Below are 25874 nucleotides of genomic sequence, written 5' to 3'. Positions count from 1 at the left end.
TGGCAAACAGTGAAAATCTATGAAGCAACAGTAGCCTGCATATTAGAAGAGTTCTGATAGTAACATATAAAAGAGACAAAATCAGATTGTCCTTCTTGTGCACCTTCTTGAATTGTCTTACTCTCTTCTGATGCCAAAATTTCTCTACTTAGAAATCTTCCTGCTCTGTACAGGAAGCTGGAGCTCACCTGGATAGATCCAATAGTAGCTCTCTTTGAACAGAGATCCCTCCCAGATCCCGACTATCTGAATCACAAACTTCTATATCTATTGTGGCACAGACTGTGAATAACTGCACAGTCACAAGACATTTGCACAGAGAAGTTAACATGAGAGTGCATAAGTGACAGAAATCGGGTATATATATTGGTCATACTGGCTGTCAGTTTGAGGAGAAGGCGCATGCATCCAGTTATCTGAATTGTAACTATAGGGATCAAATCTTACTCCCCTTATTTACATGCGTAGCCCCATTTACTTAAATATAATTTGGGAAAATAGGATTTGGCCTAGGAGTTGTCTAAACCCATGTTTCCAGCTCTTTTAAAAAATCCTCTCATATCTGCATTTATAAATATTTTCCACTATCAATTTTAAAATTGTATATTTTTTCTGTCTCTGTTAGTGGTGGATATATCTGACATTAGCCCTTTAATTACACTGTATTTAGATACTAATTACTGCACAGGACCCACTGTAACTCAACCACTTAGAATAGTAATTCTTAACCAGATTTTTTTATAGAAAGCATAGCTATATATTCAGTAATGGCGAGGATAATTCTTTGAAAACATACATAGAGTTTTGTTTGTCAGATTTTTACCTTTTGTGTATACCTATAGATGTAGGATGCTGGATAGTTTACATTTTGTGTATACCTATAGATGTAGGATACTGCCTTCTATGCTGGCTATAAGGGCCTGATTCTTCTCACATTTGCACTGGTTTACATTGGCGCAATGCTATTGGCTTCAGTGATGTTATTCCTGGTGTATACTGGAGTAAGTGAGTGGGAAATCAGATGGACATCTTGTAAAAATTTTGCATTCTATTATTACTGAGTGTCACCATATGGCATGTCATAATTTAAAAAAAAATTTTTTTTTTTTTTGCTTTAAGAGAATAGTATTAGTTGTAGCAATAAATTTTGTCTAGACAGTTTTGTGACAAGTCACGGTGATGAGTAGCTGGATATAGGTATGTAATAATTAAACCTTAGCCTCATCATCTTATAGCTCATGGAAAAGTTGGTGTGTCCTTCTGATTACACCACACTAAACTCTTGGTCCTGGTAGATGGACTGTTTTTTCATATGGTCTGGATTCATAGTACATCAAATTTCCTGTGTTCCAGGACTACTCAGACAAAATTGAATCTAATAATCATATAAGCAAATAATTTTACTTTTGCCTTTCAGTTTTAATTTTTAAATGGAGAGATTTTTCAAAGGGTCAGACTAAAAGTATCAAAGGTATTGGAGGATTAGAACATTTTCTTATACATACATAAAAGTTAAACTATAAAGGTGATTCAGCCTTAGTGTAGATATTGCTTGAGGGAATTGTCCTCATTGAATCAAAGGTTAATTCTAAAATTGAGAGAAGATTACTTCAAAGTTCATAATACAAAAAGAAACACTTTTTCCATTTGTGATACATGTTTCTGCTTTATTAAGAGACAACCCTAGTTTTTTAGCATTCATCAAAACTTCCCTAATTTGCACAAATAAGTTGATGTATATGTACATGATGATAAAAGATTTGGTCACTTTGCTTTGATTATATTTGATGTATGCAGGACATTGCAAGCTTTGTTTTCAGCAGCAGAATATGAAATACAAATACTTATTTTTAAGTAAAAGGATTTTAACATACTTCAATGCTTTTTAGTTTTTGAGGTAAATTATCCTGTGAATGCATATATATCTCAAATTTAAAACAATAACATTTACAGAGGCATCACTATTGCCTTGTAGAAGATATTCTAAATAAAATTTATCAACCTCATTACTTGAAACATTTATTTGGACTTCAAACTATTTCAATATTTTCTCTCATATTCAGTGTTAAAATAGCTATTTTTAGGGCACATTGGGTTGTTTTCTATGAAGGATTTTTTTTAATTGTGCAAAAGTATTTCTTTTTGATTAAGGATAGAAAGTCTTCAAGCCAAAAACAGGATCTCAGGAAAATGTGTACATATTTTGACAATAATTAAAGCTCCTGCAACACTGATCATCTCAGTGTTATTTCTAAACTAAATGTTTCAATACCAGCTCTAAAAGTATAGTAAGAATATCTATATATACATTTAATTGCATCAAAATAGCACATCCATCTGTGTGCTTTGTTCTAAGCTTGCTGAGTGAGTTGGAAATAAGGAATGTGCTTTGCAAACTCAGCAAGTTACTAACAGCAAGCTTTTTTGAATGTTTTTGAACAAATACTGTAAAAAGTAGCTGAGGAAAACTATCCACTGAATTAGTTAGAAAACTTTAGCAAAATAATTCATTTGTAACTAAGGTAATAGTGTCATGTCAAAGTCAACACAAATGCATTTACTCAACAAATATAATTATGTGAATTGACCTATTTCCCTTTTTTGTTTTACCTCTGTAGTTTTATTACTGAAGAGACAGTCCCCTGAGAAAGGTAAGCATTGCTATAACTTTCATTGCATTGGAACAGTGTGGTTCAGAACTTATATCAGCCTTTTATGTATTTCTGCTGTGACAAAGAAGATCTCAGTACATTTGTGTGAGTGTTCTGGAGTCCCCCAAAGTTACTTTTTTCTGTTTGTTTTTGTGAACTGGGAAGCCAAACATAAAATGAAATGAAGTGGCTGAATACTCAGATCTTTAGCAACAGAGAGGCAGTTTTTGTCTTTGGTTTTCCAGTCTGATTAATCCTTTAATGAAACAGAGTTGGCAATCTGGGTAGCTAGATCCCATGATGACAATGGTATTTTTAAAGTCTCTGTAGTACAGCAGTGCCCCTTCAAGGAAGTCTATTCTTGAGGTGTTTTTTTTAAAGCAGGTTGTCTTTACATACCACTGTAATGTCATATTTTATTATGGTTTGCAATGCAGTTCAGACACGGCTTCAGCAGTACTGCCTAATTAACAAGATTTTTCAGTCCCAGAATATGCGATCAAGACATTTTCAACAACTATTTGATTGTCACTATGTGAAAGCTGAGGTATGAACAAAGGACACTTTGCTCAATTGTTACTAAACTGAAAGGTTATCCAAAATGGGCAGCATCTGGTTTGCACATATAATATTAACATTTCTGGAAATTCCTGAAGTGTCAGTCTAGCAAGGCACTAAGCATGTTTAACTTTAAACCTACAATTATATTGACCTTGATGGGAATAGTCACATGAGTGACATTAAGCATTTGCGTGCATAATTTTCTTGATCTTGCATTTTTCAAATGCAAAACTGAGCTTTTTAAAAAAGAGAACTAATAAACTATTTCATTTTAACCTGAGGAAAAGAGCTATATATTGAAGCAATTAGTACTTGCACTGGAGTTTTAATATCTTATTGGATATTGAAAATCAAGGCTAGGGTTGATAGCGCTGATATTGTTGAAGCTATTTCAGAAGATTTTTTCCCCCAACATGATATAATGTGATTTTCTTAAAATATCCCATTAAAATCTCTAGCATTGATTTCACTGGTCACTGGGAGATTGATGCCAATTCTGGGAGATGCCAGGCAAACCTGGAGGGCTGGCAACCCAACAGGCATGCATTTAAGATAAGATTCGGTAACAATACCATAGAGGAGAAAAACATTTAGAGCCTTGAAATTAGATCGTTGAGGTTACATTGAGACTGTTGTAAGTGAAAGGTGAGATATGTTCTGTAAGGGAGAAGTAAACAAAGAAAACTAGAATAACTAGGGATATGTCTACACTAGCCACCCTAGTTAGCTGTGGAGGCCTCTTGCAGGAATTCCCTGGGTCCAGCTCAGGGAGTATAGGGGTGGGGAGACCCAGGCAGGCCCGCCCCCGCGGTACTCTCAGGCTATGTCTACATTATAGTCTTCTTGTGTAAGAGAGCGTCCACACTGCATGGATGCTCTTGCGCAAGAAATCTCTGATGGCCATTCATAGAATGGCCATCAGAGCACCTGTGCTTTTTTGGATAGGCTGTATTTGCACAAGAAACCCCTGCGAAGTGTCCACACTTGCCTTTTTGTGCAACAGCTGTAGCGCAAAAAGGAGTTATGTCTCGTAGAAGGAGGTATACCTACACTGAAAAAAGCCCTCTGTTCTGCCATTTTACTGTCGATTTCCTTGTGCAAAAGAGTATTTGAGATGTGGACACTCCGCTGGTTTTTGCACAAAAACCTTGTAGTGTAGACGTAGTCTCAGGACCGAACCCAAGAAGGGAGAGGGGGGCAGCACTGGGTGGCCAGGCATGGCCACTTTGAGCAGCCCAGCATTGCTGGGTGAGGGCAGTTGTGGCTCCTATGGGGGCACGTGGGCAGGACTATGCTGCCTGGCCTCAGTGGTGCTTCTGGGAGGGAAGGGCACAGCAGTGTGATCAGTAGGGCTTTCCCCCTGGGTCTGGTCCTGGGGCTAAGGGGTGAAGGGTTTGGGGCTGGAAAGCCACTTACTTGGGCTAGTGGCTGGCAAGATAGTGATCCCCATCCCTCGCTGGCCACTCCCTTCCTGGTGTGGCTGCCCCCAGTGGCCACTTTGCAGTATAACTGTTCCCTGCACTCATTACCCCCTGTTGTAACTGTGCTGTATCACATCCCTCCCTGCCCTTTCCATTTTATGGAAAACAAGTGAATACCAAGCACAACCCATTTTCCTGGCAGAACCAAACCCTGGCCTTGCTTTAAATTAGGATACGAGGAAGCTGCATACAAAATTTAGTGCTAGCCATTATTGTTTAGGAGGAGTTTTTGAAGAAATGGACCCACAGACAGATAGATACTCAAATCTCTAAGGGTGCGACTACACAGCAGGGCTTATCTCAGAATAAACTACCCAAATTGAGCTAAGTCAATTGTGTAACTTATTTCAAAATAGCTTATTTTGAAATTGGGAGTGTTTACACAGCATTTATTTGAAATAGAGCACTCTTCCTCCAACTTCCCTTACTCCTCATACAATGAGGATTACAGGAGTCAGAGTAAGAAGTCCTTCAGCTTCACAATATTTTGACATTTCAAAGTAACTGCCTTCTGTGTAGACATGGACTAAGTTATTTCAAAATAACACTAGTTATTTTGAAATAATGTTGCTGGGTAGATGTACCCTAAGATAGATAGATGGATAGACAGGCAGATAGATGTAATGTGTGTTTTTGAAAGGAGATGTTCTTAATTTTATAAACACTGATATTTTATAAGGCTACGTCCAAGAATATCAGCACAAACACTGGCATTTGCAATGTGCTGAATCGCTAGTAATTATTTAGATGAAAAACTTTAGTTACTCTGTACTGTGGTTATCTTAAGAAACCACGTAGTAAAAAGGCTTTGTGGATAAGTCCCTTTGAATCAGCAAGCTGCTTCAGATTAACAATTCTTTTAGCTGCTGCCATATATTTTTATCCTATACAATAACAAATATGATTATCACAGAAATACCATGTTTTCCTTAACCTGTTCCTAGCTGGGAGACTCTACGGTATGTGTTCTGAAGTCCAGCTAACACTGAAGATTGAAGTGTAATTACAGTACAGGCAATCTCATCTCTGGTAATTACAGCTGTCACCATCGATTCAATTAACCAGGATAACTAACTTTGCTGAGCCAAAGTCGTCAAAGCTTTCTTGCTAAATCCAGATTGCTTCATAAGGGGTTTTGTTGGGTTTTTGTGAGTTTTCAATTGCCAAAATACTGAGACTTAAAGAAGCAGATAAAGGTGGATTTCAGGATAGTGGCTAGAAAAGGAATCTCATGTCATTACATTTTAAAAAGAGAAATTGTAAATGTTCTTTCAAATCAAGTATTGGAAATGAAAAACAGGTTTTTGGGTGGAAGAGAGAGAGTCCTAAAAGGCTGCAAGTTAGGGCAGAATTTAGCCTAATGCTTCTAGTAAAAGGATAAAACAGTATATAACAGCCAGACTTCTATCTTTGTGTCCTATCTCTGCACCCTTCAATGGAGTTTCTCAAGATTTACACTGATGTAACTGAGAGCAGAAGCTATCCTAATTGCTTGACATATCCTCCCTCCCACTCACCTGCCTCCCTATCCATAATACCTGGAGTTGGTTTTAGAAATATAGAGCTCTGCCTGGATACAGTATTTTGTATCCACATCTGCATCTGTAAGTGCAAAAATGAGCCGCAGCTATCTGCATCCACAACCACAGATGCAGATAACTGTGGATATAAAGCAGATATCTGCAAATTTACAAGGTTCTAGATACAAAATTTGTATCTGCATCTGTATCTATCAAAAATGATATACCAACTTGAATTATTTACTGTCTGTAATAACATCTAGAGTTGATGGTATGATTCATTGTTATACATAATACTTGAGCCCTGGTTTGAAATATAGGCAGGAAGAAATGCTGATCCAACAAGAAAAGGGAATTATAAGCACTTCAACACCCAATTAATATTTTACACAAGATTCAGCCTTAAGACACAGCTTTTGTCAGATACTACTGCCCTGGGACTGGTTGGTATTGTAGTGCGGGACAAGGGAAGGAGAACTTCCTTCCCAACAACCTGCTTATGCTACAGTTACAACTTCGGAAACATTAGAAAGTGTTGCCTCCATCCTCTTAGTTGCTGACATTGTCCATCTGAATTCAGGTTCTGGTACCTTATTCTCATTAAATAGTCCTGAGCCTACGCATCACACTCTGGCTTGTAGGATATAGAGAGAGATCTCTCAGTGTATTCACATGTTAGTCTATAGATCCCCTCAATAACCAGATGCCAATAACAAATAACAAAAATGCCATTTAGGAAACTCTCATGGAGGAATTGCCCATGAAAGTATTCACCTATCTGAAGAAAGACAAATACTATGTACTATTTCAGCATATAACCTCCCTTTGTTCAACATGTTATAAAAAGAATGAATCTAGACAACTAAAATCGGTGGCATTATTCATTAAAATGACATAGTTACTTTATGTTCAGTACTTTCCTTGTAGCTGTATTTATGGCATTACTGAAGGGGAAAGAATACAGGATGTACTCCTCATGGGACCATATGTACAGTTGCATCTGACTGGTGTATAAAATCAACCAGAGAATATAGTGAATGACTGTGTACTGGACATTATGCTCACTATAATGTCATATATTATACCGTCAATATGTATAATTAGAATTGTGAATCTAAGTCCCATCAATAGATGAGATATTGTTATAGGGATATAAATAGAGAATAAGATTTTTTGCATTAGGCATATGAATGGGTATGACTAAGAAAAATATAGAAGTAACAAGACAAAAATTAATGCTTGTTGTTATGGGTAAATCAATATTTGGGAAAGGAGGGCCTAGAAAAATATCCCAACCTTACTCTGATCAGTAGAATTGTCAATAGACTTACTCAACTAGAATTTCATCACATTTGAAAACTATTATGTTTATTTCCTTAACATATTTGTAAATATTGTATTTTTACTAAAATGGTAATTTTAGAGGATTATACCATACTGACTCACTGTTTTAATCACTGAAATAATTTGCCAAGAGTCATAGCATTTTAACCATTAAAATAATTTACCAAGAGTCATAGTGGATTCTCTATCACTGACCATTCTAAATGAAGATTTGATGTTTTTCTAAAAGTTCTGTTCTAGGAATTATTTTTGGAAAGTTCTAAAGCCTGGGTTGTACAGGAAGTCAGACCAGATGATAACAATAGTCCCTTCTGATCTTGGAATCTTTGAATCTATTGCTATGAACTGATATATCTTTTACCTATTGCCCAACTCTCTATGGCAGCACCTATCAGCGGTTAGGTAAGTCTCTAGCCTAGTGCATCCTGGGAAATCTCAATTGATCAAGAAGACAATTCTTGAGGTCTAGGAGCTAGAAAATGAGGCCAAAAGAATACAGTAGGCCTGTATATTTGAAAATGTTCATTCTCTCTCTAAGCAACCTGCTATATATCCTGCTGTATGTTCTTTTATGCTTCCATTCATTGGACAAGAAGTTTTGCAGCGAAAAGACATTTTTTACTTATAATAAAAGCTATTCGTTCATTAGTTATGTAACAATTAAGTCCTATTAAGATTAATAAATTCTTGCATTTTTTTGTTTGACTGATTGGTAACATGTCTGGGTGTCTCCTTAGAAATATCATACATGTTTTTCATTTATGAACTTAATTTTCCACTCTTCTCTGTTATTCTCTTCCTGGTTTGGTTTGTATGTTCTTACAATATCTGCCAAAAGTCTGCCACATTGCATAATGAATATCCCTTGCTCACACGTATCAGTGTATTGCGCACACTTATCAGTGTCAGCCAAGTTAGATAGGAGATTTGCCTGTGTCCCTCTTAATTGTAAATTTTGGGGCAGGTTCTCTTCCACACTACCGATCTGTTAGGTTCTGCCTGTTTCTAAAGATCAGCACTGGATCCAACACAACTCAGAGCTGTTGACAGGTGCTCCAAATGCACCAGTACCACAGAAATTGATCTGATACTGTACATTAATAAAGTGGCATACATATACCTCCTACAAAGCATATACACATTCATACATTATCGGGCAGCAGGCATGCTGCCTGCTGTGACAGAAGATATGATCTGATATAGCCTCCCTATATAGTATTACTTAGCATTTGTATTATAACAGTGCCTAGAGGCCCCATTGTGGTGTTGCTATACATTCCCATAGGAAAGGAAGTCTCCTACCCCCAAAGAGCTTACTGTTCACAGGTGGAATTTTCAAAAGTGATCAGCATTCCCCTAACTCTGCTCCCATTAAAGTGAATGGTAAAACTTCTACTGACTTCAGTAGAAGCAGAGTAAACAAATGTAGGGTGCTTTTGAAAATCCCATTCAATAGATAGTACAACCCCCAAACTATTAGTATCCCTTTTTTACAAATGGGATCTGAAGCACAAAGAATTGGTGACTTGATTATAGTCAGCATATCACAGAACAGGGAATTGAACCTTTCTCTCCTGAATGCGGACGAGTGCCTGAAATATCATCTCCTATTGATTTCAACAGCAGTTTTGTTGGGATTGTTGGGATGTGTTGGGATTGCAGGAACAAGCCCAGAATTTCTTCCTTTTCATGTCACCTTGCTTTAGGCCACTTCTGTTCAATGATTTGTCTTTTTCATATGTTTTCACATTTGAATGGGTGTGCTTTGCATTTTATTATTGTCTAACATTGTCCATTATTGGGTGCACTGATTCACATAACAATGTAAACAGAACACAATCTATGAATTGATTGCACAAATCCATGTCCTGCAATGTCACTGAATGACCTCCTATCTGATTGAATAGTTTAGTATGTGTGTGTTTTATTAATGTACAATATCAGATCTTTAAATATCTTAGCAAACACTGAAAAGAATCATGTTTCAATATTTCTTTGTTCATTTTTTTCTTTAGAGAAAAATTCAGATTTTTTTCCCTTTTAAAATGTAACTCCACAATTTCTCTGAAACTGTACATCTTTCCCACTTCTACACAGCATTAGCACTTGTCTCCATATGCTTATTGATGGTGCAGTTAGTTTCTTCTGATATCATATTATGAAAATATCATGCACAGCCTCACAGTATAAATAAGGAGCCTTCGTCAATTTCATTTCTTTTGTTCAAGTTTTGAAAAGCACATTTTGCAAACATAGTTGTTTTAAAACAACTGATTCAATTGGATGATGAATGAAACAAGATGCAACAGAGGAAATTCCCCAAACTGCTAATCTTAAAGGTCACTGACTAAAGTAGTTTAACTTCATAAAATGGGATCCTGAGTCCTGTAAGTTGGCTAGGAGAATGTCAGAACATCTTGCTCTGAAGAGAGGTGAAAATCTTTGCATGTCTAATAGCCAATGTATGGCTCTGATCATTTATGTGGTTGTTTTTGTAATCCCAAACAGCTGTTTGGTTAATTGGAAAGACTTTTTTAATAAACCTGAATGGTGGGTGCCTTTCAAGTAATGTAATTCAACAACTGAAGCCTTGCCTCAGAGCTGAGACAAGGACACTGCTCTGTCTTAGCAGCATTACTCATTTTAAAAACAAATGCTCCTCTTTATATTTTTTACTAGAGATGTCAAGATCAGGTACTGGTGAAAAGAAAAAAGTTAAATTAATTTTAATATTACTAAGATCACTGTCAACATACCTTGTTTTACATGATGTCTCAATCAATTTGTGCCTAAGTGGAGCTTAGCAGCATCTCCTACAAGTCCCACCAGGCCCCAGGTGAAGTTTGCTGAGGCAATACAAAAGTGCAGGGTTAACCCTAAGTTAGAATAGTTTTCTTTCATAAGGCATGTGCCAGCTCGCTCTATGACTGCAATCCTGTTATCTCAAGCCAAAGTTTTGTTTTCACTCATACCCACACGTATCTAAAGTGCAACCCTGCACACACTTGCTCATACAAATAACTTTTATGGATGTGAGAAGTGAAGTCCCTTTTAAAGCAATGGGACTACTTCCACTACACTCAGCAGCAATGGGATCTGTTCTGCAGTCTCTAAATAAACATTCATGTGGTCAGTCACTTTATTTGTATACATTAATCTTTTCCAATGGTAAGAATGTTGTGGTAGAAAAGCTTTTCTCCCCAAAGATTGTTAGCCGTAATACAAACTAAGAAGACTTCAATTGTCAAATTGTGTTACTTGAAAAGCATTCAAGTTGACACATGCATGCTGTCATCCAAGGACTCTTTAGCAAGCTCTAATGCAAGGGGGCCCAGAGTAGGACAGGAGCATAATGGACAAGAGGAATTAGGTGGTGGTACATAGTGGTGCAGAGACTGTGGACAGCACTTTTGCTATAAGTTAAGCAGCTCCATAGTGCTATGGATATTGGAGCAGCCCAGAATCAGTAGGGTGCAATGATTACTTAACATTAGTCTCTCTTCACTCTGAGCTAAAGCTTCAGAGCGGTAGCTGCGTTAGTCTGGAATTCGGGTGTGTCTACACTGCATTCCTCATTTTTAAGGTGTAAGGGTTATTTCAAAAGAAAGGGTTTCTTTCAAAATAACTGCATCTACATGGCATTTTTTATTTCGAAATAGTGACCAGACACGATTATGCAAATGAAGCATGGGAAATTCAAATCCGTGCTTCATTTGCAATTTCGTTTGTCTACATTTGCATTCCTCTCTTGAAAGAGGAATGCAGTGTAGACATAAAAACTTAAAAACCAACAAATAGACTAGTAGCACCTTAAAGACTAACAAAACATTTAGATGGTATCATGAGCTTTCATGGGCACAACCCACTTCTTCAGGTGACACAGTGGGTTGTGCCTACAAAAGCTCATGATACTATCTTCATGTTTTGTTAGACTTTATAATCCTACTAGTTTATTTGTCGTTTTTTACGTTTTTCACTCTGAGGTGTAAGTTTTAAGCTTTTCTTGTGCAGTGCCTCATGAAAGAATTTTCCCAAGTGATCAATGATTACCTGGGTACAGTAGAGATGCAGGAGACAGGAAATATGAGTCACTGCTTAGCGTGGGAGGGGGGAAGAAGGCCTGAAACATGCAGTCTAACCTTTAAAGAAAGATCATAATGGGGAAAGAGGAATATTTAACAGGTCTTTACCTACAAGTGTACATTTTAATAATTTTTTCAGGGAAAGTAACTGCATAAGAGGCTAATTGTTATATTGTGCAACCCAAACTATAAGAACATCAGAGCTGCCATAGTGGGTCAAATTTGCCCAATATCATGTCTCCATACCATTCATGATTTTATAAACCTCTGTTATATCTCCCTTTAGTAATCTTTCTTCTAAACTGAAGAGCCCTAATCTTTTTAGTCTCTCCTCATATGAAAGTTGTTCCATACTTTTGATCATTTTTGCTGCCCTGCTCTGAACATTTTCTAGATCCACTATATCTTTTTTGAGATGGGGGCAACCAGAACTGCACACAATATTCAAGGTGCAGGCACACCCATGGATTTATACAGTGTCATTTTGATATTTTTCTGTTTTATTTTTTATCTCTTTCCTAATACTCCCTAAGGGTATGCCTACACAGCAAAGTTATTTAGAAATAACAGCCGTTACTGGCCCGGATGACAGGACTCCGGCTAGCTGGAGCAGCCCCCCGCCCTTGGCCCAGAGAAGCCACAGCTGGCTGGAGTAGCCCCACAGCGCAGAGGCACCCAAGCTGGCTGGAGCAGCCCTGCCACCCGTGGTGTGGCACGGCAGGACCCCAGCCAGTTGCAGAAGCCCCGGAACCTGTGGTGTGGTAGGACCCTGGCGGCCAGAGCAGCCCCACTGCCCACAGTATGGCAGGATCCTGGCCAGCTGGAACAGCCCCACTATCTGTGGGGGACTGGGTTGGCAACCCTTGGCTTGATAGTTCATAGCCCTAGCAAGTCTGGTCTTTCTGTATAAGTTATCAAGCTTCAGAGGTGTAGCCAAGTTAGTCTGGAACAGGAAAAACTTAAAAAACAACAATAGACTAGTAGCACCTTAAGGACTAAACAAACATGTAGATGGTATGATGAGCTTTCATGGGGCACAACCCACTTCTTCAGATGACAGGAGTGTTAGAAGTCCAGATCCAAGAATAAATAAGGGAAGGAGGGAGAGGGAAGAAGAAAAAAAAGAGAAAGAAAAAGGAGGAAAAAAGAAGGGAAGGAAGAAAAAAGAAGAACAGATAATCTTCAGATATGTAGCTGAGTTAGTCTGTAACAGGAAAAACGTAAAAACAACAAATCGTCTAGTAGCACCTTAAAGACTAAATAGTTACAAGAGGCTGGTAAGAAACATTAGCACCTCCATTGTTTGGTTGGTAGATTAAGTCGTAGGATGTGGAAAGTAATGTGCAAGCCAGCCAATGTCTTTTTTCATAACATTTGCATGAGAATTAAACTTGTAAATGAAGTTAAGTTCCAATCCTTCTCTGTGTATTTGGCTTGTGGAATTTGTCTGAAACAAAATGGTGACTTGGAGATCCATTAATGAGTGTCTAGATAGATTAAAGTGTTCTCTAACAGGTTTTTGTGTATTGCCTTTTCGGATATCTGATTTGTGTCCATTAATTCTTTCAGACAGAGACTGTCCAGTTTGGCCAATATACATGGCAGTGGGGCATTGTTGGCATTTGATGGCATAGATCACATTAGTGGATGTGCAGTTAAATGAGCCTCAGATTTGGTGGCTGATGTGGTAGAGTCCATTGATGAGATTACTGGTGTAGATATGTGGGCACAGTTGTCACCTGGGCTGATTGTAGGGGTGGGTTCCTGGATGATTATGATGGAGGTGTGTTGCATGGTTATTGGAAAGAATTTGCTTGAGATTAGGGGTTGTCTGTAGGTGAGGATTGGCCTTTTCCTCAAGGCCTTTGAGAGTGAGGGGTCATTTTCCAGGTTAGGTTGTAGATTGTTGATAATACATTGGAGGGGTTTAAATTGTGGACTGTAGTTGATGGCAAGTGGAATTCCGTTGTTTTCTCTTTTGGGACCTATCTTGAAGTAGTTCATGTCTGGGTACTTTTTTGGCTCTATTGATCTGTTTTTTCACTTCTCCAGGTGGGTATTTCAGTTTTATTAATGCTCTGTATAGATCCTGTAGGAGTTTGTCTCTGTCTGTGGGCTAGGAGTAAATCTGGTTGTATCTTAGGGCTTGGCTGTATACAGTAGATTGAGAAATGTGTCTAGGATGGAAGCAAGGGGCATGAAGGTAAGTGTAGCAGTTGGTAGGTTTCCAATATACAGTGGTGGGAATTTATCCATTATTTAATTGTACTGTGATGTCAAAGAAGTGGATCTCTTGTGAGGACTGATCCAGGCTGAGGTTGATGGTGGGGTGGAATTGGTTGAAATCCCTGTGAAATTCTTCAAGGGTCTCTTTCCCGTGAGTCCACATGATGAAGATTTCATTGATGTGGCGTGAGTAAAGTAAGAGTGCTAAGGGGCGAGATTTGAGGAAATGTTGTTCAAAGTCAGCCATAAATTCGTTGGCATATTGTGGTGCCATGGGTGCCCATGGCTGTGCCACTGACTTGAAGATACAAATTGTCTCTGAATCAGGCGTAGTTGTGGGTGAGGACAAAGTCACATCTCTGTAACCAGGTGTGCAGTGTTGTCATCGGGGATGCTGATAGCCTGTAATCCGTCTTCATGTGGAATATTGGTGTAAAGAGCTTTTATGTCCATAGTGGCCAGGATGGTGTTTTCAGGAAGATTACTGTTTTGTGGTTTTCTCAGGAAGCTGGTGGTGTCTAAAAATAGCTAGGAGTGCTGGTAGCATAGGGTCTGAGGAGAGAGTCAATATAGACAGAATTCCTGTTGTAAGTGTTACCAGTGCTTGAGATTATGGGTCATCCAGGATTTCCAGGTTTGTGTATCTTAGGTAGCAGATAGAAAACTCCTGGTCAGGTTGGGGGGGGGGGGGGGGGTTAGTGTAAATTTGGTCCTGAGCAGCATCAGGGAGCTTCATGAGTATAGCTGGTCCCCGAATTATGAACGCATCAACTTAAGACCATTTGTATTTACGACCAACCTCCTATATAGCCGGAACCCAGTTACGAACGAAATCTGCACTTCCGAACAGCAGGGCCATATGGAAGTGAATGTAATCTGATTTATGAACAGATCGAGTTATGACCTAGTGTTTGGTACGTAACTCGTTCGTAAGTCGGGGACCGGCTATAGTTGTTTCAAGTTTTTTTGGCATTCTTTAGTGGGATCACAAGAGAGAGGCTTTTAGAATCTGCTGTTGGTGAGTTTCTGAATGTAAAAAACATTGCTTGAGCCCTGGCATTTAATTGCTTGAGCCCGACATCTCTTTCCTTAGTAATTAAGCCTGGAGGTATCATTACAACAGACAGAAGACTGGCTCCAGGAATGAGCTTTAGGCTACCAGCTTACCTGCTTGTTTGCTACGCAGTTTAGCAGATAAGTCTTTGTGTAGTTTTTGGTTATTTGGAGTTTTTTATTGTTTTGCACTTGCCCATTTGTCTTTCCTTAATTTTTAAAGGAAGTTTTTATTCCTTTATAAGATACCAGGCAGAAATGTTCATAGACACAGCAAATATTAAGACTACCATGGAGTATATATGCAAAAGGTAAATTTTAAGCACATACAAAAAAAGTGTCTGCATCAGAAATCTGATTCTAAGAGTGACACTAGCACAATCATGAAAAGAAAATGAAGCTCTGTGAACTAAATGGAAATCAGAGCCACCAACACATCTTGAATATCACAAAGAACTGCTCACAGTCTACAAAATTAGAATTATTTCCTGGAACTATTTTGCAAATAACTTGGAAGCAAAACAAATTGTAAACTGCACATAGGAGTATCATGAACAGAACAAGAGGCTATATTTGTACACTACATTATTCACTGTAAAGGGTTTACTTATTTCCAGCTAGTTTATAGGCTGTGTTAGAATTACACTATGTCCCATGAGAACAGAGTCTTAAGTAATCCAAGAAGAAACCTTGTTACCTCTCATGATAGCATGTTCTCAGCACTTCCCATGATGGAGAGTCAAATGAAATATATCTCATATGGAATTCCAATACTGCTTGTAGGCAACGAATGAAATCACTTGAATACTTCCAACAGTGCTGTCTGAAAATGAGGCTGAAGATTAAATGGCAAGGTCATATGTCAAACATTAAAATCCATGAAATACTGATATTGCTAAAAATGAAGCTATGGAAGTGAATTCAGATAATAGGTCATGTACTGGGAGGCCCAAGATTACTCTTTGGTCAAATGATTCAAGAAAATTGCAGGCATGGAATGCTTTAAAAGAGTCTCCTAATACTTTTAAAGCATGCCCCATTTCTACATATCCTGCAGCACAGATTGCAGTTACACAATAGCGAGCAGCAATGGAAAAGGCAGTCTGAGACTCAACCATCAATATACTTTGCATACCAATGATAAACCTGTGTGGGAAAAACAAATCCTAACAAGACTTGTAATGATAAAACATGCAAGCAGCAGAGAAACTCAGGAATTATCAGTGTAGATTGTAATTTCTTCTTCAGCCTTAAATAAATCTTCTGCTAAAAGATCTCTTACTAGAGTCATCAAGAAATCAGTGGGTCAGTCAGTTCAACATTCCTCAGCCCTGCAGCATTGTGCTACATCACAAGAACCACAAAGTGAAAAGACTCTGCTTGTGTTGTCCAATCTGAGAGCCATGCAGAAAGAAGAAAAAAGCAAATTGAAAAGGAAGTTCAGTATTTACAATTTCTATATCTTAATCATCAAAGATATTCATAACCTAGATATAGACATCTGGGCCAGACCCCCAGCTGGAGTACATTGCCTTCGCTTCCTTGGATTCAGTGGCCCTATGCTCATGTACACCCTGCCGAGGAGCTGCATATTTATTACTGTTGTCTTTAAAATCCATTATTTTTAATCCAAGAGTGTCTCTGTAACTAATTAAAACAAATTAGGTTAATTCTTAAAACAGAATCTAATGTCCTCTGTTACTATGAAAATGACTCTGTCTAAAAACCTGCTTCATTTTCAGAGTTAAATGACTATGCGTAAGCCAAGAGTAATCTATTGCTAGAATCAGAGCTCTTGGCAATGGGTATTTTCCAAATGTAGATTATATGCACTTTAAATATATGAGCATTAGAAAATGAAGTTGAAATAACTGACTTGTGAACTATGGCCAAATAGAAGAGTACTAGCTGGTGCAAACTATGAAACAGTTACTTGAATGAGAAGACAATGAGGAGTCCTATGGAACCTTAAAAACTAACACATTTATTGGGGCATAAGCTTTCATGGGTTGCAGCCGAAAGTTTATGCCCTAATAAATTTGTTAGTCTACATGGGGCCTCAGGACTTCTCATTGTTTTTGCTGAAATGTACCCCTCTGAAACTTAATGAGAAGGAGATTCATTGGAAAGGATTAACTCTGAAATGGTAAGTGTGTGAGAGAGACATATGAACACAGAATTATTATCATGTCCAAGCTTTTCATGCCCTCTAGAAGCAAAGAGAGTAATTTGTATCCATTTTCATTTACCAGTCATGCATTCTGAAGTGATGGAGTTTGGCAAGAATATGATTTAACAATTATTAAATGAGCCCCATTGTAAAAAAGTAAAATAAAAACCACTTGGAAATAAACTCATTTATCTGATTACATGAGACTAAAGAATGCTTTGAGAGCAGTGGAGAACTGTCATTTACAATATTAACATTTATTGAATGAGCAAAGATTATAGTGACCTGAAAAACAATACGCAAAAAGCCCTTGGTGATTATACAGATAAATGTACCAGTCTTTGATTTGGAGGGTTGTGCTCTGACATGTTATGGCAATTTACAATTGCTACCCAAATGTTCTTTTGGAGATATTTACTGGACCTCCAACTATAATAGCTGAAACTGAAATTTTAAGGCTTCATATAATGTGATTTGATTGATATAATAACTCCAGTGTTTCTTTTTAAAGATGAATCTTTACAAATTGTAAAGAGAAATCCACTCACACTGCATATTTTGCACAAGTAATATGTTCTTTATTTTTTTATTTTCACTGGATGGCAGCATGTTAGCATCAGTATTTGCCTACCCATATGTTCCATATCCTTATAAATGATTAAGGAAAATTATGTTTGTTAACTATGTGTATTGATATTTTACCTTCTGTGAATTAAGGCAATCTTAGCTTTAAAAAAACCCAACACCTTAGTCTTCCAATGTGACAGCTGTTGTTGTTTTTTTTAAAGCTTTCTCCATATATTTAGATTTCTGTTCAGTTTTATATGTACACAGCTGTATTCTGTATATAAGGCTGCTAAAATAAAAAGTATATTTAGTTAGCATACTGAAATTGGCACACTAAAAATCATCTTTCCAATATAAAAAATGTGTGAATTATGTATATAGGTTTTGGAGTCAAATGATATTTCACAATAATCATATGATAATAAAATGTATAATTAATAATAAAAATGCCAACATCTGTTAGCCTATTAATACAGACTGATTTTAATGTACTATTTGGAATGTGTTATCATTAACTTAATTTATATTAAAATCCCTCAAATTCAATCTGCTTTCATTAGTTGCTAATTTAGGTTGGCACATGGCGTAGAGAAGGTTCTATTTTTTTCTTTGTCTATAATCAAATTTCACAAATGTTTTTAAACCTGCTAAAATAACCCAAATGTCCTATCAGCAGATGGATCAGATTTGCCGGCTGGGTTACTCTCAGCTGTGATTGATTGGCCATCTAAGCTCGAGCTGGTATCACTCATTCATTGGAACAGTGCCTCTCTCCATGGACACTGTGTGTCTCCTGATGCCCTTCTATGCACTAACCTGTTTGTTTGCTCCATCTAGTCCTCGTTGCCAAAGTACAATGCATTCAGAAGCCTGTGCAGTTCACAGCTGCAGCACAAATTCCTTTGAATGTACAGGGCTAATTTATACAGTCATACAATGGCTGTTCATAAACCTGGGATATAGTTCTGCTTCTCAGTAAGGGGAAATGTGTAGCCCTGGTCTTAAAAGTCAGATTTCCATAAAGGCTTGACCAGTAACCAGATGTCTTTACTAAATGAAAACCTTTTTTTTTTTTTTTTTTTTTTGTTAAACATTTAACAGGAGAGATATTGGACACCAGGGATAGTTTGTTGTATGGCAAACAAAAAGAGGATGTAGTAGAGACGAAATTCCCATGCACACACTATCATACCATCTGCAGGGAAAATTCTATATATGGAGCTAACTATGAGGAATTGCAGAAAAGAAAACTATAAAGCAAGTCTGCCTGTCTTTTAACATGCAAATTAAAGGCATTCTGTAGTAGTCTGAAAACTCTCTGGGGATTTGCAGTGGCCATCTGAAAGCTGTGAAGCTTCACAATAACGTGACCGGGTGAAAACATCTGGTTTTGGATGAAGATTTCACAGAAATATCCCATTTCCTCAGCATGAGCTGAATTGGGAAGTGTTTTGTCACTTTTGTGTTTTGAGTCTGTTGGTGGCATGTGTACCTATAGTACTTCACTGAAAAGCCATTCAGTTTTACTGAAAACAGCAGGCTCAGCAACTCTACACAGAGATCCATCCCATTAAGCTTTCAGAAATCCAATATTTAAACATTTGGTATAAATGCTGAATGTTTATTTTTAAATAATCCATAAATTGTGGGTCTTGGACTGTTTCTTAACAATGTACACAGGAGATTTTCTCTTCTTTGCCTTAGGATAAAGTTTTCCACAAAAAGGGCACAATCCTCTTCTGATTCTGTTGGTTAGGAGACTTGATGATCTTCCACCTCTTTTTATTTTCTTTAAATGGTATTAAAATAAATGAATATGTACAGCTATAATCCCAAGCAGCTCTGTTTCAGTGAATGCAGGGGGGAGCAGCTCATGGTATATTTTTGTTGGCTTTATATAATTCACAAATCAGAATTAACAGGTCATAAAAATGTACTAATTACTTGAAGAAATAAAGAAAATCCAAGATTAATGCTAACCACAGCACTAAGTCATCTTTCTTTGGGTTATAATGACGTTGTTATATAAATGAAAAACCTCCAATCTTTGTATGTGTTTAATTAAAAGCAACCAGCAATGTCATTTTAAAACACGATGAAATATAATCATTCAAATCATTTGGGCTTAGCATTTATGATGGTTTCTCTTTTTTGTATTGATTTCCTCATTTGAACATAGCTTAGTCAAACTGTACCATTGGCTAAAACGGAGGCGGGGAACCTAAGGCCCGGGAGCCAGATGCAGCCCCTGGCTTGCTTGGATCCAGCTCCTGAGGCTTAGGGGTCCTCCAAGACTGGGGAGCCCATGCTGGTGAGGGGTGCACTTCTTTATTTCTCACTTGTGAAATCAGGCTCCTGACAGATTTTGCTGTGGGTCAGTGGCCCCCAACCCAAAAAAGGTTCCCCACCCATAGGCTAAAAGGAGTATTTATTGACCTCCGTGGGTATTATATGCAGCAAGCCAAGAGAGGACTGTGACGCAAATAAGACTGTAAAGGCTTTTGTAAATCTAAAAACCCAGAAAGTGATGCAATACACAGGCCCTTCAAAGGCTTTGTTTTTACATGAACTGCTTCTTTGTTCCATAATTTGTTTGTGGTCTTAGCTTGGGATAACTTTTCAAGCAGGCTCTGAAAAGGGTAGAGCATACGAGTTGGGTGCAATACCAATGTTAAAATTGGCTAAATTTGCTTTTTTTGTTTGTTTGTTTTATTTTTTAAAACCATTGATTCAGTGCTGAGTATATATACCTAATGGCCTGATCAATGGCCTCTGATGTCAATAGAAAGACAGCAATTGACTTCAGAGAGCTTTAGAGCAGACCCTATAGCAAGCAAACATGAAGTAAAAAACTAGTTTTTCAACTGTCAGAGCGTTGCGGATAGACAACAGGCATGGTGCTGGGATTATACCATGCTTACTATAGAAAATGTGTTAGTTTGTGTTCCCTCACCCATCATTTGTTAGACTGTGAGCTCCCTGGAGCACGAACAATTTTGTTTTTGTTTTTTTAATTAAAGGTTCATACAGTATTTAGCACACTGGGACCCCGATTCTCCAAGGTCTTTTAGTCCTGCCCCAACACAATTAATTAACCAATAAGTGTGAGGGGTCTTAGCAGACCTTATCAGCATCTAGTAAGCACCTTGTAGGCGCTCAGTCCCCTACACATATAACCTCCTGTAATGGTTGCTTAGCCTATAGCCTTCACAGTCATAGACAAACTGTAGGATGTTCTACTATCAAAACAGAGGCTTCTATCGGAGCCTCCTTTAACAGCAGTAGAAATATGGATTATACCACCTGTAGATCAGCCCACAGAAGGTGATGGAAATGGAAATGCTTAAGCAACTCTCTCATTGTATGCTGTAAAAGACTTACCATATATTCCCTAGCCTATAGGCAGAGCATGGCCAATAGTTAATCTGGGCTGCATCCATTGAAATTGGTGGCAAAACACCTTTTAGCTTTATTAGGAATAAGAACTGGCCCTTTGAAAGGAGAAATAAGGACAAATTAAAGTTCTTCTGGATAATATTATATAATACACATACTGTATGTAATATTCCTACCAGGACTGTATCAAATTCTAAAATGAATGAAATATTACAACACAAAGACACCATTCCCATTGGTTCGTGTGTGTATGTTATATCACATAGGTAAGAACTGCTCATATTTTAAAATATATTTTTTTCCCAATTGCACTAGGAAGCTATGGATAGCCCAAGGTCTGGTTTAATTATTTTAGCTGGTGAAGAATCCATTAATTATATGTCTGATATCTAAGTTACATCATCTGCACAATGGGCCCCAAGAGTTAAAAAAAAAAAAAAAAAAAAAAGCAGACCAAAATATCTATCCTGAATTTTATTTTTCATTTGATAGTTATCCTACAAGCCCTCCTCTGCCATTTCCCTCTATCCATCCTATGAAGACTGATATGGTGAATATTATTCTTTAATGAGTGATTAAAATGTGCATGTAGCACATTAGCACGTTTTCTCTGTGCAGTTAAAGTTTATAATAATGTAGCTTTGAGGGATGTAACTGCACCTTTGTTGAGAGTTTTAGCTCTTTTAATCCCTCTGAATAGTGTCCATGAAAAAGATGAAGCATATCCTTTTGAGGCAATATCTTAAAACATCCAGGGACTTTTGAACACAATGGAACCTATTTTGCTAAAGCTATTTTTTCATCAGCTGAACACTCATCTTATGAGAAGGTGTAATGAGTATATTAGGCACCATTTGGGGCTATTTTTTCAGCCAAGTCAAACCTTTAGGTTTCAGTGTCCTGGCTATCACAGTGTTCATGTGATTACCTTGTTGCACCTTTCCACCTCCTCTGCTGATTTAAGATTTGTTATTCTCAGTTCACATCTAATTCTGACAAAAGAAAAAAAAGATAAATGTTTTAAGGGAATCAAATGGAAATTTACATTTACTAAATACGGCTTCCACCAGCTAAGGTTTTGCTAAGGAAATTAGTGCTAAAGCAAACTGTTCAAAGTAAAGTACCCTCCAGGTAAAAAATTTGGGTGACCTATCAGACATCACAACTGATTGCTAGGTAACTCGTTTTAACGTGCAAAGCCACTTCTGAACTGTATAGCTCTTGATTTGCATATGATAAATCCTGACCAGTTCAATGAGATAAAAGGTTATCAGTGGACAGTTTGACAGATAAGAATTTAATTATAATGATAGCTTTGTCCTCAGAACCTTCATATGGCTTTTCAAACTCAGGTGATCCTGTTTCTCCTATTAAAAGCTAAACTTCATTAAAATAATGGAAACTCCATGCTTCTAACAATTCCTGCACAACACACAGCATCATGCTTCATCATCCCCTCTTCTCTCCACTCACTCCTAATCAGTGAATGCTTCACATGCTGAATGTATTCAACTAAGTTTTAAGAGCACATCGCTGCCATCATCTCTGCCTCCATAGGGAACCAGGCTTATGTACCAGTGGTTAAACTATCCTGAGACATAGCACCAAGTCCTACACACATGAATGCAATCAGGGCTCCTTCTGAGCTGCTATAGAGGACTTACTACAATTCTCCACTAAATTTGCTTTTAATTTTCAAAGTCTCTTATGGTCATATTATTGGAAGCCATAGTAAGATGGAAGCAGGGCAAACAGCAAGTATATCAATGAACTAGGTTTGTACTGGGCATAGCTCCCATGTATCTGTGCCTCCTAAGCTTTATAGAGGACTTACTAACTGATAAATTCACCTTTAATTTTCAGAGTCTTTTCTGGTCACATTTTGGAACCAACAATAAAATAGAAGCACCATTATCTTTGTGTAAAGGGAAAATGTTGGGGAGGCATTAAAATAATGCTTTAGTTTATAAAAAAATGTTTCATAATAGGCAACAAATGGAAAGAACCACATCAGACTTCTATAGCTGCACACATTTAAAATGTCAGAAGACAAGACATAAAAAGGCCGTAAAGGCTAGTAAGATGAGATCCCAATACTTTATTTCATTCTGGATTTCAAGGGCTGTCATGAGTTGCAGGAAGTTGGTCAATCTTCATACGCAGGCACATAAAAAGAATGTTTTGTGCATGTGTGAATTATAGTGGCAGCTGGCAGCTAAAAGTTAAGGAAGGCACTAATAGCAAGGATTGCCTGCATTCATCATTGTGGATTTACTTAACTGTGTTGCTAGTCAAATAGGCACCTTTCAAATAAATATGACATTAGCTGGAGTAAGTATTCATCATCTAATTTATTTGGCATAAGCTATGGATATGGCAAAAAGACCGCTTAAAGACAAATATTTTTGTGGGTAAAACATGTTTTAATCAAGGCTTCACTTATGGCCATAAATAGCTAAGCGGAATACCATTTAATTGAGAAACAACTGACATCACAAATATATGTTCCTAAACTCTGAGCCACTAGCTTGTCTAGTCACTGCTGATTCAGTCTCAAGCACACATCTAGATTTCCTTTGGCTATCCAAAAACAGATAAAGTGATTTGTTTTACTATATTTTTATTAGTCTAAACTTTGTAATTACAATTTTCCTAAGAGAGTAATATTTTGTATATAAAGCATGCTTTACAATGTATTGAATTTTAACTACAAAGATATACACCTTCATAAGTAGAGGCTATTAAAACAATTTAATAGTGTGTCAACATGCACCGATATGTACATAAAAACAGAATCATTGGGTTTGTTTTAATTCACTAAGCCAATTCAGCTATGCACTGTCAAGTGCTGTTGAGAATCACTTTGCACTAACAGGATTACATGACTGGAATTGTTTTCAGTTCAAGTCTTAATTCTCTTGAACGATACACAGAGTTTACAGGAATGACTGACATTTTGTGAACACAAGAACCAAGGAACTGTGTCACAAATACTGCACTGAAGGTTGAAAATTTACTTCCATTATATATTGTATATAGAGTGACTATATAAGTGTTTGTTAAAGTACGTGGAGGAGTGAAGCTGAGTGAATAATTCACAATGAATCATTTATCAGACAAATTTAGCCTTTCTTCTGCTTGTAGAAAGCCCATGAGCAGCAGCTCACAGCTTTCTCAAATGTAATTGCAATTCAGAGCTGTTTTTGGATTGTTTTTTAAATTACCAAAACCATAGATTGGTTGCAGATGGTTTCCGAAAAGCATAAAATGTTTGTTATTCCTGCTGTGTTGGTTACTTGTGATTGGACAGGTAAGTCACATGGAATTTTTTCTGTCCTGTGGTTGGGTGACTTTGCAAGCACTTCCTATTCAAATATTAGTAGTGCATTTACAAATATAAAATTTGCTTTCCATTAATATCACCACATATGAATACTGAAATTCACTTTGCTGGTTCCACTAAAACTAGACTGCATGGCTATCTGTGAAAATTAAACATAACTGAATATTTGTAGAACATTTTTTTCAATATTCATATTTTTAGTAGGCATGCTAGGTAATTATGTAAGTTCAATAACAGGTAGTCAATGGTAACTACCATTACATAGATGTGCAGCAAATATCTGCCATCTGAATTACACTACCTAATGCATTGCTGCAGAAAGTACACTTCAGATACAGCTGCACTGAGGATATCTTTAATGGTATAATTCCTATAGATAAGAAGTGAAATACTGATCCTACTGAAATTAGTGGGAGTGTTGCCATTAATTTCAGCAGAGCCAAGATTTCACCCAGCCATGGCTGTCCTCTGTGAAGCTGGTGGCACAGTGTACAGAGTTCTGCTGCTTTCTTCGTTTAAGACAGCTTTGAGAGTTCTTTATATCACAGATTTGATCTGTTCCTCCCCCGCCCCTACATTTAGTGCCATTATCTGCTTTGAGATCTATGAATTAAAAACTTTATATAAGTTCTATGAATTATTTACTATTACTGTTTTCAGAAGTATTTCTCAGAAGAGCAGAAATTCTACGAATCAAGATCCTAGGGTCAGACAATGTTGAGTGGCTGACACTATAATAGCAAAGGAACTGTTTCAGATGGAAAGGTGGCTGTCCCCTATTTGTTCTGATAACTCAAAACTAAGGAGGATATTTGGAGGATGCCAGTGAGTAGAGCTCCATCTCTAACCAGAAGGGAATGATCAAAAAGTTAATAAAATCAAATTCCCATTGAGAGCTGTTAGAAGAAAAAATGCACAGACACTGAATCCCATTAGAAAAACCAATGGGCACTTGATACTTAAAAACATATAAAATATTTCCTTGGAAACCTTTTTAGAACTCTCATGTGTTGCCAAAGGTTATGCCTTGCATCTTTCTCTTTTTATATAACAAACATGCCGGTACACCTGGAAAGCAACCAGCTGTGTTCTTAGACACAGAGGGTGGATTAGGTTATAGGAAGAGAGGAAGATGATGGGAAATTCTCATGAGGCAAGTTGAATTATTTTGAAGTTGAAAAGCTTCAAATGGCAATGTAACCTGATGATGTTTAAATGTGTAAGCATGTTTAAAGAGCAGCACTATTTGGTTTCTCTCTACTTAAGAGAAATTTAAATCCTCAGTAAATAACTCCTTCTCTTCAAATGCTACACAAACTAAAACCACACCATCAAATGCACACAAGCTCCTTCTCCCGGTGCACCAACCAGATCGTTTAAGGAGGGATGGGGAACTATTCTTACTTTTTAAAACGAGCAGATTCAGCCTTTCACAACAGGGATTACAAAGAACCAAATTCTGCCTTCAGTTTACATGTAC

The 25874-nt window shown here is 37.4% G+C and overlaps 1 protein-coding gene across 4 annotated transcripts in view; it reads left to right on the top strand.

The window, feature by feature from the left end:
* Positions 1 to 25874, top strand: part of SEMA6D (semaphorin 6D) — a 374148-nt gene that overhangs the window by 275280 nt on the left and 72994 nt on the right. For all 4 annotated transcript variants that reach the window (XM_075897218.1, XM_075897219.1, XM_075897222.1 and 1 more), the window contains one exon: positions 2619 to 2651. The gene's annotated coding sequence lies outside the window, so the exon portion shown is untranslated. The remainder of the gene's footprint in view (positions 1 to 2618; positions 2652 to 25874) is intronic.

The sequence above is a fragment of the Pelodiscus sinensis genome, chromosome 14, assembly GCF_049634645.1.
Source record: "Pelodiscus sinensis isolate JC-2024 chromosome 14, ASM4963464v1, whole genome shotgun sequence".
In the NCBI taxonomy this organism is placed as follows: domain Eukaryota; kingdom Metazoa; phylum Chordata; order Testudines; family Trionychidae; genus Pelodiscus; species Pelodiscus sinensis.
This window is presented reverse-complemented; position numbering and strand designations above follow the sequence as displayed.